Raw genomic sequence first — 10,548 nt, 5'->3', positions numbered from 1 at the left:
TTTAGGTCTGCAAATTCTACTGTGGGCGCAAAGTAGCAAAATTATAGTTCGCAAACAGGAAAGTTTTTTAGTGATCTTATTTAAGTCTATGGTGTAAAACAAGCTTATAAAACGATAAAGAACGCTAAGTTACGTCAGGAAACAATAACATAATGATATGCAACGAAAATTTTAACTGAAGTAAATATAATGTATACATGTATGTATAGGGCTTTTGAATCTCTTGGACTTTTAATCTTTTTTTTCTTTCTGGAAAAAAGAAGATAGACTATACATATTAAAAGTGCGACGTACATGTAATAAATAAAGCACAACGTAACAGCTACTCGCACTGAGGATGTCAAACTTGAGGATTGAGAGTTTCAGTTGTTCGGTACGTGTGGCGTAGCGGGGGGGGGCTGGGAGCACGTGCCCCCCCAAATCCCTGTGCCCCCCAGGTGCCCCCCCCACTGAAAAAAACGGAGGAATGGATATTAAACAAGGCTAACAAAAACTTTCCCCCAAAAAACACACCACTGAAAGTTGGTGTCCCCATAAGATGCTGGTGCCCCTTTGTGCCCCCCCAGTAAAATCCTAGCTACGCCACTGTTCGGAACGACTTTAGAATGCATTACACGTAGTTTTAGGATCAGCTCTTTTTAAATTCTGAGCTCGATGGAAAATCACCTAAATGTATGGTAATTGAGAAATTTAACATTCAGAATTTGCAGTCCACAGGAGTCATGCTGTTACGCATTCTTTATGACAAGCATATACTCGGCCGCTGTTCACTGAATGCTCTCCGGCTCGTCGTTAGCTGTGACAACGTGTGGCGTATTCCTTCACTAATATAAAATCTGTGTACACGTAAGGCCACCAGTCCTTCCCAGCGCCAAGTTTGGGCGCTGGGTGACGAGTGAACGAACAAAAATGAACAACACCGACCCGCACTGCAATATGGCTGTTTTCAACCGAGGGGGTCGGGGTGCTTCTGCTCGAGGCGGATTGGCCTCGCGGTCGCTTGCTGCCTTAATTTTATTATGCACGGGTGTAAATCCCGGGGCAATGGAGGAATATACCCCCCTTTTTTTGGGGGGGGGGGCTATTGAATCGTTCCCCCACTGTGGTAAGCAAAAGCCTTAAAGCGGATTCTGAAGATTTTCTGTGGACTTCCCAACGATTGAAATGTTTCAATATCGCTCAAAAAGGGAAAACAATGAAAAAACAAACAAACATATGCCATTCTTATGTAAGATTCTGCATAAATGTAATAAATATTACAGATTTCTATCTGTATCATGATCATCGTCCCTTACAGTGTCATATGGGGTCGGCTCTCCCCCCATTTCAAATTTCCGCAAGGCCGAGCGAGACATCCCCTCTAAAAAATCCATAAAACTCCATCCCCCACTCCCTCTCCCAATTTCTGGCACATATGCCACTGGATATGTTTTACAAAAGTAATACAGCAAGAGGAAAGTTGCGTCAACAGACTTATTTTTATTTCCAGTGCTCTGCGAGTGGAGATAAACTTAGTATGTTGCAATTTTTGTCTTGGACTGACTCCAGTCATCCTTTACTAGTTGGTTCCATGGAACTCTGACACAAGTACGTCAGCAGGCTGAACCGAGTGGTCTGGTTCCAAAATCGAAAGATTCTGATATCTTTGATAGATCAGTCATAACAGGAAACCAGCCTATTCAGTTTTGTAGTTATAACGAACACAACAGAGCTCAGTCAGAGAAAGCATAGATGCATACAATTTTGCTTGTGAACTGTCATGGTTTATCAGGTTTTCTCTAAAAAAGCTGCATGGTGAGGAGCCAGTTTTGCCCAAGAACTTGTTTTCTATATTTTCTATTGGGGAAAAACTGCTCCTACATGACACACATTTCTCTGCCACGGTGCTTCCAATTTTCTCCAAAGAGAGAATGTCCCCAAAGAGGGGGCAAATTTGGACGCTTTGAGGCTGTTTTTCTGCAACCGTTTTTTTGTTAGTTTGTTTGCAATATTAATGAAAGCATGAATACAAAGGTAAGTACGCAACATGCAGCACTTTCCCTGGTTTGTACACCTAGGGACGGGTACGTCTGTGCGCGTGATACGTGAAGGACGCTCAGCATTATTTAATAATCAGTAGGACGTTTTGTCAGTTTCGCTCTCCATAGACCATTGAACGTTAAGTTCTCCATCACAGACATGACACCAGGAAGTCGTGTACATGTACATTATACATGTACACATTATATATGTAGCTTCACTACATAGGTTACACTCCGAATTGCAAACTCCGCGAGTTCTGGTGAAAACTTTTCAGAAGAAAGTTGTTTGTGACAAGAATGACTGAGTAAGCTTTTCTAATCAATCTTTTCTTATTATCAGTGTGGAAAGAGTTCCATCCTACGGACAACACTTGATGCCCCTGGCCTCGTGGCTGTGCACAAACCTGGCGAGTGGTGGTACGGAGGTAGGGCCGTCAACTGGGCCCGACATATACCGGTGTATCCTGTCGGGCCCAGTTTAAACTTTACTTACGGGTCCAGGCTAGTACGAGACTTGTCGGAATATAGGCCTAGTCACACAGTGTTTTCTATAAATTTCCATGTAGAAATGCATCAGAAATTTCGATTCACTTTTTAGGACGTTATCCTTTTCTGATTGCTGTTTGTGTAGTGTTTTCTGGGAAAGAATTCCATATACGAAGTTCACTTTTTAGGAGAAATTTTTGCTCCAGGACAGATTTAAAAAGGGGCGACATTTATTTTTGGGGGATAGAGATGTGAAAGGGGGTTCAGTAACTTAGGGGGACAGGTTTAAAAAGAAGGGGCCCCACGCAATAAAACGGCAAAAAAGTGAGTCCTTTTGCCGTTCTTTTTTCCCCTACTATATCCTCTACCGTTTCCTCTTTCCTTCACTATCCCGTCCTTTTATTTCTCCACAGTTTTCCTGTCATTAGTATAAGGATTATTACAGTTAGTATACACATTTAAGACATTTACTCCAAATTGTGGAGTAAAGGGGAAGCGAACCTGCAATGAAGAGAACTGTTAGGTATAGAAATACAGCAGTCCAACTGACCACGCCACACGAGCGCTTGTTGCCGGAGAAAGTCGATATGTTCCATATAAAGTTACGGTTGAATTAAGGAGAGGTCAAGATGAGGTCAAGATGAATATTTAAAAAAATTAAATATTTATGAAACTGAATATGTAATTATTCACGAATATTTGTATAAATTAGAATATTTAAATATTAATAAATGTGGCTATCCGTTGTTAATATAAGTAGGTTGTGCCAAAGGAAATCAACTAGGTAAGGTACATGTCTGAGCACAATTGACTGTATGACGTGAGTTATCTCCGTACGTCGTATTATGTAAACCAAGAGAGAAAGAACAAGTAGAAATGCAGTCGGCCGTACGAAAGAAGGAATTTCAGTCCAATGCTGTATAAGAACTCAGGCTAGGTGGAGTGTTGCTTCATCCATTAGCAATACATGCACTATGAGCGAGAATTGGAGTCGCGCAATTGGTGACAGAGGTGACTATCCACACCATACAGTGGAAGCGACCAGTTTGGGTTCTACCTGGCCGAATACATGTGGCGCTGCCGACATGTAGGAGTAGACCACTTCAATCAAATCCTTAAGGATGTTCTTCTCCTGTACAAGCCTACCCTCACATTTTAGAGCGCAGATAGCCACACAATAATCTAAAGACAGGTTTCAGCTCCCTTTTCCCCTTCCCTCTCTCTAAAAGACTGAAATTTGGCCCTTTTTTCCTTCTAAACAAATTGTCCAACTTACAAACTGTCTGTAAAAGAAATTGGGCCCATTTTTCCTTCTAACCAAATCCTCCAACTTAAAAATTGTCGCAAAACACGCACTATTTTCCCCCAAGTAAAAATTGTACATGTACAGTAGGGCACATTGCGCGGCACCTCGTGAACTGTGGAGATCCATCCAGACAGATGACGGCCCTCTGCACTCCTCGTGTTGCGGATTCATGCATAAAATTACCTCAATGCTTGTGGCAGCCCAACCCCTTCCGGATATGATTCGGTTCAAGCGCACACGTCGTGCGCATTCGCCATGTTCTTCAGAAGCAAAGATGGCCGCCTGTCGATGTAAACCTGGTCCATGTGTAGCTCCAAAAGTGTGCCCAAAACTCCACATTTCTGTCCTATGATGTTCAGCTCTTCAATGCCTATTGGAATCGTCTTCATTCAGCGATCAAAGTAAGGATACTTTTGTAGTAATTACGCGATATTACAGTGGACTTCGTATATGGAATTCTTCCCGTTTTCTGTATATATGGAACTCTTTCCTTCATGTCCATGGGTACTGTAATGGGTTTCGAGTCAACTCGGACCCAAACCAACTCGGACCCATGCCAACTCGGACCCATGCCAACTCGGACCCACGACCAACTCGGACCCATGTCAAGTCGGCCACAATACTAACCCGGACCCACGACCAACTCGGACCCACAACCAACTCGGACCCAATACTAACTCGGACCCACGACCAACTCGGACCCACCCTGAGTCAACTCGGACCCAACCCCAGGAGCGTGATTAACTTGTTGAAAATTTTTATTTTGTCCACTTTTACATTTTAGCATTTGGTAAATGACACTTTTGCACTGCATGCTGCCAAGCTGTAACGTCCTCTCTACACGTTATGCAGGGAGACAGTGGCACAGGCTTCTCAGAATCTCTCCGTTTTCCAGATCCAGATCACTAGCAGAAATCGAATGAACTTTCACCAAACAGCCCCCAAAGTTTTTGTTGCAATAAAAAGCCACAGATAGGCCCTTCTGATGTACATAGGAGATGCTGCATACGTACAACAGATACTGCAGATATACATCAATGTCACGAACATTGACCTTTTACAGTGTCTCATGGTGTTATCCCCCACCTCACTTTTCAGTTTTTTTTGGCCTGGCAAGTCTTACACCTCCACCTTGCCCCATTCTCTCCCCACCCCCAATACCGGCAAGATGGAGGAATTCATCCATACAGGCCTTAACTGACTGTCCAAATAACGCAAATAGGTTGGTAATTTCGAACAACACAAATCAAATCATTTTAAAATAAAAATGTGGAATATTTCCTATTGGCTTAAACTTGGAGACAGTTTTGAAGCGTCGTATGTCTGCTCGCGAGCTCATTATTAATATTTTGTGATCCCACGGTTTGTTATTTTCTACAATAAGACGTGCCATAATCACGAGGGATCATAGAATTATTTATATAAATCCCGAATTTGGGATTGATAGTTTCCGGTTCAGAGTATTTCTTTCACAAAAAGCCCCACAACGCGGGCCTATTTTGGATAGAGGAAGGCGGCTACATTCATATGAGCGCATAGTTTTACTACTATTAGGGGGTATCTTCGGGAAAAGACGAATAAAAAAGTTCATAAAATTGAAATGAAAAGTGATCGATCTGTCCATAATCTTGAATTTCCAACGAAAAAATGAAGGCCAACCTCTTCGCGAGGTTCAAGAGTCAGCGCTATTTCGGTCTTCGGGCGCGTAAGATTCAGTGGGCCCGAGTTGACTCGAGGTGGGTCCGAAACAGCGTGGGTCCGAGTTGGCGTGGGTCCGAGTTGGTTGTGGGTCCGAGATGGTCAGGGGTCCGAGTTCGTATTGGGTCCGAGTTGGCGTGGGTCCGAGTTGGTCCTGGATCCGAGTTGGCATGGGTCCGAGTTGGAATGGGTCCGAGTTGGTTTGGGTCCGAGTTGACCTGATCCCCTGTAATGTACTTCCAGTTCCAGGGTTTATACAAACCTCATAAATAGCCATATACTACTACTGTACTAGTGACTAGTCCCAGTAACTTGGACCCTACAAATCATAGGGCTGAGTCAAATCGAATAATTTACTATTCGAATATTCGACCTTCAGTTGATTTTATATCTGAATATTCGGTCTCACCGACCGGCAGATTGTTGTACCAAACCGTGTACAAAATCAGTTGCAAAAACCAATAACACACACAATTGTACATTATGATCAATATAATATCTTCCCATGTCTAGGAGTATCTCCAGCCACGATTTAGCAAAAAAAATTAGAAAATTTCTGTTCCTTTTAAATTGTTTAATGAATAAGTTCCTTTTAAATCGTAAGATTTCTGATGCGTTTCATTTGATTCTGCTTGAAACAAGCCTCCACAGTGCAATTTTTCTCATTCATAACAAAAGAAATTTTCCCTTCCTTTTCGTTAATTTTGCATTTGAATATTCAAATTTGAAAAATACTATTTGAATATTTGACAATCAATCAAATATTCGGTTGTTCGGATATTTGGCACAGCCGTAACAAATTGCCTTTTTTATAACAGTTGGACATGGTTGCGTGATGGTACAGTAAGGTCCAAGTACCTTCCATAGGCTTTTGTTTCCATGAATTCATTTCTCTAAAGTAGCTTGTACCCTCAGTCAAAATCCTCCGAATTCACCTTTGAAACTGTTCTTGAAATGTCTAATGTGCCTGTCTGTGGATAAAGTGAGAATCGAAGATTCCAATAATGATAATATATGGTTTACTCACATACATGAATGGGAAGAAAAGAGAAATTTCCCCGTTAAATCGGAAATGCTCTTGTCAACGAGTTTGAAGACGCCATCTCTCCTTAAAATTGTGATTTGAACTGTAGGTTGATGTCCTGTTGACGACTTTACAGCGCGCCAGCCTAGCGGACCATTCACAGTAAGCATGCTGTGTTGGCACACACCCGCCGACGACTGTTTCCTGAGCAGCATAATGTTCAGTATACAGTTTCGATATGGTCACAGCCACCAAACCAAATTTGGGATCATGCCCCAAATACTCTTGAGGATCCGGCTTTTTGAATAAATAATGTCATTTTTTTCCCAGCATTTCATCATTTACAGACGGTGGGTTCGTTAATCCAGCTACGGTAATAAAACATATTTGTCTTCCCAGACATAATCCATAGCCCTTGAGCGGAGCTTTATACAAGGATATACATGTACATGTATATTGTGGCAGTCCAAGTGCATATAGTCTGTTTTTTTCAGTCTTAAAACCTGTCATCGTAAAACTTTCTGCCAAGTTCATCACAGAGAATGGAAAGCAGGTGCTGCCTGTGGCTAGTCACTGTAAAAATTCATGCACACGTACCTGTAATTTAATAAAACACTCACCATCTTTGCATTTCCTGCAACATATACTAGGTTTGAAAATGTATTCTGGGCATAAAAACACTTTGCAGTATTTGACTAAATATACAATTACTTGAAGAAGTAGGGAACTTGACCATATTTACCCTAAAAGTTATCAAAGAAACCGTGAAAAACTGGCATGTAATTCTAACTGTAGCCTATCCATTTCCAGACTTTGCCAATGCATAGATGGTGTTGTTAATACATGTTCGTCAGAATTTATCCCACATAAATTCTGTGCCCCTCCCCAAAACTCTGCCCCGCACAACTTGTAGTAAAATAAACACTTCAGACAAAAAGCACCTACATATAGCTCAATCTAACTCCCCATTCTGTCTGTTTGTTTATTTACTTGATGCAGGTATGGTAGATTTGATATGTGTAGTTGCCTCCTGGGGGCGTGCTGCTGATGCAAGTTCATAAGGGGATGCTGGTAAACAGGTAGGGTATAATATTTATACCCCTCGTTCTGGATGTCTTGCCAGCCCTCCAGAAAACAGAAATGAAATGTACATTATGCTGCAAGACAGATGTTACCAAAAATAATGTAATGTTGATATTTTGTTTTTCAACCTTCTATGTCCATGCAACCAGACAATAACAAATGTCAGCATTCAGAATTGGATTACAAGTGCGTAGGAGTTTGTTTTCAATGAAAAAGTTTGTTTGGCCCACTCCTTTTTACATATACTTGTACATAAGCCTCTGTACAAAAACTTGAGAGCAAATTACTGAATTCTTTCACTATTTAGCACTTAAAATTGGCTCACCCTGGAAGGTATTGTTAGGCCAACTGAGTGACAAAGATACATGTAGGTTACCGGTGGCTGAGAATCAGAACGATGTCATGTAAAATTTTAAAAATTCAATCTGCAGTTCTTAACAAAACACAATCCATTACAGAATCAAATGCAGACGTTTGAAATCGGTTAAAATTCAATAAGGTTCATGAAGCATGTGAGCCTGAATAATTCCTTGACAAAGAGAAAGAGAGGGAGACTTCTTTAAAAGCAAAAACACATGGTCTTGAAGTGGCCTTGCTGAGCAATATCGTTTCTGGGCACAATAAATTTTCAAGATCTCCAAAAAGCGGGCCCCAATTTTGCATACATAAATGTATGTAATAACCATAGTACTAGTATATTTATGCATCATTGATTTGTGTCCATTTTTAATAGAGCGGGTATGATGGTGTTTTACACATTTGCCATACAGAAAGCATTGGACCTTGCTGTCAGTATTAGATCATTATGTATGGCCTGGAGAATATGAAAGTCGAATTCCACCACAAATTTCCACCAAAGTATTTATATGGAAGCTTTGCAGTAACACTGTTCTTTGAGTCATGTGGTTCTAAGAAGAAAAGTTTGGTTGAGTCAACTTGAAGTTTCAAGCAGTGTCCATGCCCTGTTCGCCATCAGGCGATGAACGAGACAGATTTCCTCTCCATGAAATTCATTTGAATTTATATTAGGGTCCGAGGTGTTTTTCCCCCTTTTTTGCAGCCATGGTTAATGACACATTACCACATCAGTTTGTTGCCAGTATTCGACATCAATGTTACCATAGTGACAGTGAGACAGGACAGACACGAGGCACCTTTCAAAATGTATGGCTGTTCTTCGTCTTGTCATTAATGTAGTAATTGTCAATTACTGTCAGAATGCATCACTTGAGTTGGGATTTGGAGACAGGTTCACTGATGTAGAACATTTTGTACAGTGTACTCAGCTGCTGTTATAATTGCCAGAACAAGTACAAGTAATCGTTCAACCACTGTGAGTGTTCTTTTAATGAGTCTTCTGACTAGCACCTTTGTTCAAAAAAATCTCATGTTTGTTCGCAGAATTCTTATAATGATAACACAGAAGGAATTAAATGTGGACAAACTTAACGTACAGTGTACGTCATCGGCAGCACTGGCAGGGGAAGTGAGTGGGTGGGGGAGCAGGGTGTCAGTGTCCCCCTCCACTTTTTCAGTGCCCCTCCCCTTTTTGCAGGTCCTATTATGGGATGTGGCTTAATGGATCAGCTTATTAATGGCTTATGGTCTTGCAACTGCATGGGTCTCCACTTTAAAAATTGTTCGGCCACCATTGATCAGTTGATTGGCAGTGAAATGGTACTTGCGATATATGCAAAAACAGTATTCCACTTCCAATCCATGGATGTGTGTACAGGAATACTATGTACCGGGATACTTGTCAGTTGCACGGTTGCATGATATTTTTGTGGGCCTACAGTGTTCGTTGCCCCAAATGTTTTCTTTAATAGTTGATTGCATGAAGCAAGAATTTCTGCCTGGTCATGCACAGACCCCATCCTGTTTGAAATAGGAGTTCCTTTGAGAGTAATATGAAGACAGTGATAAATCAGTTGCAATAGCACACGCTTGTACAAGACATACATGTCCGTGTACAGTTTCAGAGTTGTGTTTTCAAGTTTTGAAAAGACATCTTACATGATGTTTATCATGTTTCCATACTGAAGTTTATTACCAGTTCAGACTTCCTGGTTTGCCCATTTCAAGTGGTCGTATTGATTCGACACGATGCACATGCATGCTGGAGATAACGAAGTTGAGGAAACTTTGTATTGTTTTTATGTCTTAAGTATTTACACTAATGTTATGCAGACATAAATACTGGTACATAATATCAGTGTCAGTGATTCCATGTGTATCGTAGATTGTTCAGGTTATGAAATACACGTTCTTGTGATTAATCAAATTTGTACCCTTCAAAGAGTATTGTGGCCAAAAGAATCATTTCAACTGTGTTGTCCCTGAAGAGATGTCATTTACAGTATAAAATGGCTTGGAAATGATTTCTGTAATATGGGAAATACATGTACATGTGTACATGTAATTACATGTACATTTGTACATGTACATGTAATGTACATGTACACTGTAGCGTTATCTGTGTACAGCATGCCAAAATGTGACTGGATGTCTCCTAAATTAATCTTCAAAAATTACTGATTTGGTATCAACTGTAAGCCTATTACTGAAAGTTTTACTTGAAGCTCGTGTTTATTGCAGAACTGTACTCAATTAAGTAGTGAAACTCATTTTTAGTGGAAGTTCTATGTACAGTGTATCTTGCAAGTGTGCCCAATGCAGTCAATGAATTGATATCCTAAGTTATCGCACAGCTGTTTTGTTTCTTCAGTGCTTTGGAATTTCTATCTAGATCTAAAGTTGATAGAAACTGCTGCTTATTTCAGAAGGCAACGGTTTTTTAATTACATGTAATTGTGCAATGAGTTTGTTTCAGAAAAGAACTTTTCAACATATACCTCAGTGAATTTGTAACAAGGTTCGAATTTTTTACTTCTGACCATACTCATAAACCACTGTGAACTACATGAATA

The 10,548-nt window shown here is 40.7% G+C and overlaps 1 protein-coding gene across 2 annotated transcripts in view; it reads left to right on the top strand.

The window, feature by feature from the left end:
• The first annotated feature begins 2,171 nt into the window (after window positions 1-2,171).
• The window catches only part of LOC110981801 (FAD-dependent oxidoreductase domain-containing protein 2-like), a 47,934-nt gene continuing 39,557 nt past the window's right edge, over window positions 2,172-10,548 (top strand). The window contains exons 1-2 of one of the 2 annotated variants that reach the window (XM_022239730.2): window positions 2,172-2,326; window positions 7,535-7,614. The gene's annotated coding sequence lies outside the window, so the exon portion shown is untranslated. Of the gene's footprint in view, window positions 2,447-7,534; window positions 7,615-10,548 lie in introns of both variants that reach the window. The other variant, XM_022239729.2, reaches the window with a different exon arrangement.

Source organism: Acanthaster planci, linkage group LG07 (genome assembly GCF_054643075.1).
Source record: "Acanthaster planci isolate LZ-2023a linkage group LG07, COTS_SCS, whole genome shotgun sequence".
NCBI classification, from domain to species: domain Eukaryota; kingdom Metazoa; phylum Echinodermata; class Asteroidea; order Valvatida; family Acanthasteridae; genus Acanthaster; species Acanthaster planci.
This window is presented reverse-complemented; position numbering and strand designations above follow the sequence as displayed.